Source organism: Urocitellus parryii (genome assembly GCF_045843805.1).
Source record: "Urocitellus parryii isolate mUroPar1 chromosome 12 unlocalized genomic scaffold, mUroPar1.hap1 SUPER_12_unloc_3, whole genome shotgun sequence".
Lineage (NCBI taxonomy): Eukaryota > Metazoa > Chordata > Mammalia > Rodentia > Sciuridae > Urocitellus > Urocitellus parryii.
The window spans coordinates 1013813-1022014 of NW_027551760.1; positions in this window are offsets into that span (position 1 = coordinate 1013813).

Below are 8202 nucleotides of genomic sequence, written 5' to 3' on the forward strand. Positions count from 1 at the left end.
ATGTTAACAGGCCTTTCTTGTCCTTAGGTTCATTAGGCCAGAGGGTCAACATTCATTCACCAAATATACTGGACCCAATGCGGAGGGTGCAGGATATTAACACACAGCCCCATCCTTGAGGGCTTTCCAATCCAGCTGCCAGGCAGCAGGAAACCTGAAAGTCAAGGAAGGGGCTTCCTGAGGCAGAAGAAATTTCATTGGGGCTTGAAGAATGGGTGAGATTTGTTGAGAGAATGCTGGGATTCATGGCAGGGAAGTAGAAGAGGGAAGGGTGTGGCTTTGGGGAGTACTGAGCTGCTGCCCTTCAGCAGCAGTGACATCCACTGGAGAGGTGGAACAGGTCATTAGGTGGAAGGACCCAGAGGGCTGGGAACTGCAGAGTTACTGCCAGGTACTAACAGCTGCAAGACACAGAACTCAAATGGGCCTTCATGTAAATGGGATTTATTGGTTCCTATAACTGCAAAGCTCAGCATAGTTCAGGAGGTTTGGCTGGGTCCAGGGACTCAAGCAATGACAGGAGACATGACTTCTCACATGCTTTTGCTCCATTTTTCTGCTTAAGCCAATTCCCCAAACATGGCCGACAGAGGCCCTAGGCTCACACTGACCTCTTAATTTAAGGTACTGGAATGACTGATCTCTGCCCAACTTTCCCTGATTGAGGACTTGGACTATCATCCTGTGTCCTGGTTGATGGTTGCCTGTGGGATCTTGGATTCAATACCACTGTTTGTGGTTGGGATGTGTGAGCCCAAGGGCCAGGCCTCAAGGAAGCAGAAATCCTGGCTGGCAGGAGCCTTTGAAATGGAGACGACTGCCTGTAAGACCTATCCTTGAATAGAAATGGACCTTAAAGTCAGGCCTACCCCTCAGTGGGCAAGCCGAGCCTTGCTTGCACCAATCCTGTCTCAGAAACTGTTTCTTTTGCTTTTCTCCTCCCCTAGCCCCTGCTTCCTGCTCTGACTCTCCTGACTTGTTCTCTCTAAGCTCAGTGCTTTGTTGGAGTAGTGCTTGGTATTCCTGAAGACATAACTTGGCACACATCCTGGCTTTTGGGGGTAACCACCCACCTAACACCAGCCCCACTCCATATCTCCATCCTGAAGTCAACCTGAGGGGACAGGGAGGGAAAAGGCAGGAGTAGACTCCGGGCGGCGGGGTTGGTATCGAGTGCCTCCATTAGGGTACATTTTTGCATTAATTCCTCAGGACTCCTGAAATTTCTGCTGATCTTGGGATGTTGCTGTTTTACTTGGGTTTCTCCAGAGAAACAGAACCAATAAGATGTGAATACATTCAGAAAGAGACTTATTCTAAGAAATGGGCTCACACAATGGTGGAGGTTGACAAGCTCCCAGATCTGCAGGATCAGGAAGTGAGAGGAGCAGGCCCGCAGTGGGACGTTCTAGTCTGATGGCTGGCAGGATTGAGGACTGGAAAAGTTGACCCGGGATGTCATTGGCCTTGTGGCTTCACATACAGCCTGGTCTTGATGACAATGACAGGTGTTCTCATGAACTGTTTTGAGCTGCTATCTGGAAGTGTTGCCAAAAGTCCAATTTTGAGAAAAAGGAAAAAGAAGGTTTATTGCTTTGCTAGCAAAGGAGAAACACAGGGGACTTGTGTCCTTAAGGCTGTGATTCTGCCCATCAGCAGGAAAACGGGGCTTTTAAAGAGGTGACTCAAGGGCTACATTCCACTGTTCTGTGTTGGAGTTTGATTCACTTGTTAATTTGAGAGTCATTTCTGAGATCATCTGGTTCCATTCCCAAAGTCTGGATTACTTTGTTCCTGTGATGGATGTGCACTCACGGACAGATAAATCTGCCTAGGATGAGGAAAAAAGGCAATCCTGTTTCCCCAGAGATTAGGAAAGGGGAGAGATTAAGAAGGAAGTAGGAGAGAGGAAGACAAAGAACATGTCTATTTTTAAAAATTAAATTATTTATTTATTCCAATTTGTTATACATGATGGCAGAATGCAATTCATTTCATATTATACACACAGAGCACATTTTTTCAAGTCACTGATTGTACACAAAGTATTTTCACACCATTCATGTCTTCAAACATGTACTTAGGGTAATGATGTCTAACTCATTGCACCATCATTCCTACCCGCTTTCCCCTCCTTTCCCTCCCTCCCCTTAGCCCTAAAGTTCCTCCACCCCACATCCCCATTATGGATCAGCATTCTCTTATCAAAGAAAACATTCAGCCTTTGGTTTTTTGGGATTGGCTTGCTTCACTTAGCATTATATTCTCCAACTTTATCCATTTACCTGCAAATGCCATGATTTTATTCTCTTTTAATGCTGAGTAATGTTCCATTGTATCTATATGCCAATGTTTCCCTATCCATTCATCTACTGGAGGGCATCTAGGTTGGTTCTATTATTTATTTATTTATTTATTTATTTATTTATTTTAGAGGTGAGAGAGAGCGAGAGAGAGAGAGAGAGAGAGAGAGAGAGAGAGAGAGAGAACTTTTTTAAAAAAATATTTATTTATTTATTTTAGTTTTCAACAGACACAACATCTTTGTTGGTATGTGGTGCTGAGGATCGAACCCGGGCCGCACGCATGCCAGGTGAGCGCACTACCGATTGAGCCACATCCCCAGCCCTGGTTCTATGATTTAGATATTGTAGATTGTGCTGCTATAAACATTGATGTGGCTGTGTCCCTGTAATATGCTGTTTTTAAGTCCTTTGGGTATAAACCGAGGAGTGGGATAGCTGAGTCAAACGGTGGTTCTGTTCCCAGTTTTCCAAGGAATCTACATACTGCTTTCCAGATTGGCTGCACCATTTTGCAGTTCTACTGGCAATGTATAATGTATGAATGTGCCTTTTCCCCCACATCCTCACCAACATTTATTGTTGTTTGTATTCTTTTTTTTTTTTTTTTAAGAGAGAGTGAGAGAGGAGAGACAGAGAGAGAGAGAGAGAGAGAGAGAGAGAGAGAGAGAGAGAGAATTTTTAATATTTATTTTTTAGTTCTTGGCGGACACAACATCTTTGTTGGTATGTGGTGCTGATGATCGAACCCGGGCTGCACGCATGCCAGGCGAGCGCGCTACCGCTTGAGCCACATCTCCAGCCCATGTTGTTTGTATTCTTGATAGCTGCCATTCTGACTGGAGTGAGATGAAATCTTAGTTTTGATTTGCAATTCTCTAATTTCTAGAGATGTTGAACATTTTTTTTTCATATGTTTGTTGATTGATTGTATACCCTCTTCTGAGAAGTGTCTGTTTAGTTCCTTGGCCCATTTATTGACTGGGTTATTTGTTTTATTGGTGTTACGGTTTTTGAATGCTTTATATATATCCCAGAGATTAGTGTTCTATCTGATGTGCTTGTGGTAAAGATTTGCTCCCATTCTGTAGGCTCTCTATTCACCTCACTGAGTGTTTCTTTTGCTGAGAAGAAGCTTTTTAGTTTAAATCCATCCCATTTAATGATTCGTGGTTTAATTCTTGCACTATAAGAGTCTTATTAAGAAAGTTGGGGCCTAATCTGACATGATGGAGATTTGGACCTACTTTTTCTTCCATTAGGTGCAAGGTCTCGTTTAATTCCTAGGTCCTTGATCCACAGAAGCATGACCATTTAAAAGTAAGTTGCAGCCAGGCACCATGGCACATGCCTATCATCCCAGCAGCTCAGGAGGCTGAGGCAGGAGGATTGCAAGTTCAAGCCAGCCTCAACAAAAGAAAGGCACGAAGCAACTCAGTGAGACTCTGTCTCTAAATAAAATACAAAATAGGGCTGGGGATGTGATTCAATGGTTCAGTGCCTGCGTTCAGACCCCGTACCAAAAAAAAAAAAAAAAAAAAAGTTGCAGTGGCAGATCAGCAAGGGCTGTATCAAAACATAAAGTGGAACATGATGACCCTGACCCTGCCTGCCACGAGGAAAGAGGCTTCCCAAACCAAGGGGCTTGATGAAGACTGGAAGCGCTTTCCATTCTGAATAACAGATGCCTGGATCTAATGCACACTCTGAAGGAAAGAAAAGCACTTACTGCTGTGCATTGGCTGGTAACTGGAGCCCAGGGATTGCATCAGACTTGGGAGAAAAAAAAAAAAAAGTACTTGGGAGAAAGAGATCAGAACACAGACCTGGAAGCTGACAGCCACCGGCTGCTCAGGGCCCTCCAGCTTGTCCTGGGGGATGATCTCTACACATGATGCTGCTAAGACAAGAACAGGTGCTACTCCTAACTGTCTGCCATGGCCTCAAAGTGGGAACCATGGTCTTTAGTCTGGGATCTGGAACCTGCAGGCTATGAGGAAGGGCCCAGGGCAGGTAGGGCATATGCTGAGGGACATCCAGAGAACAGTGTACAGGGCGGGTTGTGCTGCTGGCTGCTGGAAGTGTGTGGTGGGTCATCTCCCTGGGCAGCGGGCGGAGCTGGAGACCAGCACCTAGGAAGGGTACTCGGTATGCACTCCAGGCAACACCTAGGAGGGAGGAGAAGAGGAGCTTGGTGTGTGGGGGTCGGATTGCATAGTCTGGACAAAGACCTTAGCTGACTCTGCAGAGTTCTGGAACTGGGAGGGACTTCAGAGTTGTCCTAATACCCCAGGTTCAGCCAGGCATGAGATGTGGATACTGTTCCCAGGGAGGGGGGTGCAACCTTGGGCAAGGGTGTGCTCTTCCCTTGGGGGCTACTGAAGAGAGCTGAAAACTGTTGTCTGCAATACTCCCAGCAGCAACACTCCTACCACCCCAGGTTACCCTGACCCACTCCTTTGTGTAAGTTCTGGGAGCATCTTTCTGTCCCTCCCTATCTCTCTCTCTCTCTCTCTGTCTTTCGTACTGAGGATTGAATCCAGGGGTGCTTAACCACTGAGCCACATCCCCAGCCCTTTTTTATGTTTTATTAGAATCAGGGTCTTGCTGAGTTGCTTAGGGCCTCACCGAGTTCCTGAGGCTGACTTTGAACTTGTGATCCTCCTGTCTCAGCCTCCCGAGTTGCTGGGATTGCTTGTGTGCACCACCATGTCTGGTCTCTTCTTAAGAGATCTGAGAAGTGTTTTCTCATGGTCATTACAGTTCCCAGTGCCTTTCCAATTCCTTGTTCCAGTACCTCATGAAGTATATTTATGGTCCATAAATTTGGAGTTCTTTGAAATACTGTTGTATCTTTCAAATCTGTTTCCTATCTATGCATAAATCACTTTGAGTGCATTCCAAATATTTGCAAAAACAACAACCAAAAACAAAACAAGCAAACAAAGAACCTTGATTGAAATACTAACATGAAGACTATAATCTCAATTTTTCTATGTAGGTGGGGAGGAGAGGAGTTAATGACAGTTAGTCATTATTCCTTATAGCCTGTAGAGGGTTCTACAGTTTCCAGCGAACTGTAACTTACATAATCTCATTTGAGCTTTAAATGACCCACGATCACAGGTACAGCTGGCATCACCATCTGAATTTTACAGATAAGGAAGTAAAGTTTCAAAGAACATATAAATTGCACTCAATTGGAAAAGAAAAATTTAAAATAAATGATGGAAGAAGACCAACCATATAAACATTACCCTTTAACTACCAAAACATAACCCAAAGGTAACTGCATTCCTAGAGAGATCACAGAGATTAATGTCTCCACTACGCAAATAAAATCTGAGAAATGCAGAGCCGATGACTCCTACCGCATTCCCATTCAATTGGCCTGTCTGGCTGGTGCTGACCCAAGACGGATCTCAGACAATGAAGTGGGTTATCATAAGCTTAATTAAATTGTGACTCTAATTGCAGCAGCTGTTCCAGATGAGGTTTCATTGCCAGAGCAAATCAATGCATTCCCTGGAATGAAGCATATAGGTATTGATCTGATGAGGGCTTTTGTCCTCAATAACTTCTATTAAAGATTATCAAAAGCAATTTGCTGTTTTGAGCTGGCAGAGCGAGCAATACTCATTCACCTATCAACTCCTCAGTTATCTGTCATAATCTAGTCTTCAGAGAACTTGTTCTCTGCTCCACACAATGCAGATGATCACAGCAGCTTGCTGATGGTAAGTAGTAATTACTCTAGCCACCTTGAGAAAACAAATGTGTTCCAAAGGGTGGGAAAGAGATCACACAAAAATTAAGTTAAGATTTCTAGGGGTCTAATGGTCTGGGGCATGTTGAGCTATTTTTTCAAGGTGCTGCATCTGGCAGTGCTTAGAAATAGGTACACTATGAAATAGGTAGTGTGCAGGGAGGAGCTCAGGATACAGCTTGGTGGTGGAGCACTTGCCTGGCATGTGAGGCCCCAGGTTCAATTTCCAGCAACACGCACGCACTTCACAATGTCCAGTGGGTTTGGATTTTGGAGGTAATGAACACTCACTAGATTTTTCTCTGTAGAATTCTTCTCTGAAGAAAAGGCTGTCAGTTTTGAGCAGGGCCCAGAACTAAAGAAGGCACTGTCACCGGTTCTGCCTGCTGACCAATCTTCTCTGCCCCTTGGGCCAAGAGCCAGTGGAAGTGGTGGTGCTGGAAATATCAGCTTAGATATGATGCTGAGGGCATCACTGTGCAGACACTTAGCACTTTGAAGCAGAGTTATGTCACCTGCAGTGAATTCTTATATGTGGTCACCGTAGATCCATTTTGATTATATTAGATTCTCTCGTACCAGAAGTAGATATCTGCCTTATGCAACCACCTCCTGATGGGACAGTTGGATGCAACCTGCTCGACTGGCCTGCTGACCTTTACTCTGCATAGACTGTCCAGGTCTGCTGCAGTGACCATGTGTTCGTCACAGTGTGACTCCATGGAATTTGTTATCTGCTTGCCCTGAGTCCACCAATTAGAACCACCCTGGCAAAACCATGAACCATAAGAGAGGCCTGAGGATGCAGGACCTTGGTCTCTTGCTCTGAACTGCCTGGCTAAACAGAGATGACCTGGAGAGTGTCCCCTCCCTGCTGGCCCTTTGAAGCATGCTGCTCTCTTGCCCCTGGTTTCCACAGTAACATACTCTTCTGTCATTCCATGTGCCTTGTGGTTGCCTCCTCTGTGTCTCACTTGACCAATACATCCAAACCTCTCCTCCCAGTCAGGCCACCCCTAGAGGGGCAATTTTGGTGGAAATAACTGGACACTGGTCACAAGGGCATCTGCTGGCATAAACAAGTTTTCAGTAGGAGAGACACCTGGTCACGGGCCAGACACAGGCATTGAACTGCAGAAAACAGGAAGTTCCAAGAGCATTGGCTTCTGCTGCCTCAACAATCTCCTAGGGAGTACCCTATGACCAGCTCATCATCTAAGGAAAAATTCAAGTCAGGTTCCTGCTTACAGATGTTTCAGTGTTATATTGGTATCACCAATGGGAAAGTGGTCCTGAGAGCTGGGTGAGGTGGCACAAACCAGTAATTCCAGCAGCTCAGCATGCTGAGGCAAGAGGATCTCTAGTTCAAAGCCAGCCTCAGTGACTCAGTGAGCCCTGAACAACTGTGCTGGACTCTGTCTCAAAATAAAAAAAATAAACAGATGAGGATGTGGCTTAGTGGGAGTGCCCTCTGGGTTCAATCCCTGGTACAAAAAAAAATTACGTGAAGAGGTCCTGAGGACAGTGTTCAAAGGAAATCCTCCCTTCTTGTGGGTTGAACTTTGAACTGTCCATCCGGTTGTTCATTTTGCTGTGGACGAGAGCTGGCCAGAGCTATAGATCTATACACTAAAGGAATGTGAGATGGGTACAGTAGCACATGTCTATAATCCCAGTGGCTCAGAAGGCTGAGGCAGGAAAATCACAAGTTCAAAGCCAGCCTCAGCAAAAGCAAGGGGCTAAGCAACTCAGTGAGACCCTGTCTGTAAATAAAATACAAAATAGGTCTGGGATGTGGCTCAGTGATCGAGTGCCCCTCAGTTCAATCCCTGGTACCTCCACCAACACCACTCCCCCAAAAAGAAAAGAACAAAACAAAACAAAACAGAGAAGGAGCATGACTGGAAATGGATAAAAGACTGAAAGTTTCCCCTTTAAATCTGGGAACACGATAAGGGTGCTTGCTCTCACCACCTCCACCCAACATTGTGTTGGAGTTTTTACTCAGTGCAATAAGGCAAGGAAGAAACAAGCACAGATTGGAAAGAGAAATAAAACTGTCTTTACTTGCAGAAAACATGATTAAGTAAAAAATTCTTAAAAATCTAGAAAAATAAGCTATTAGAACTAATA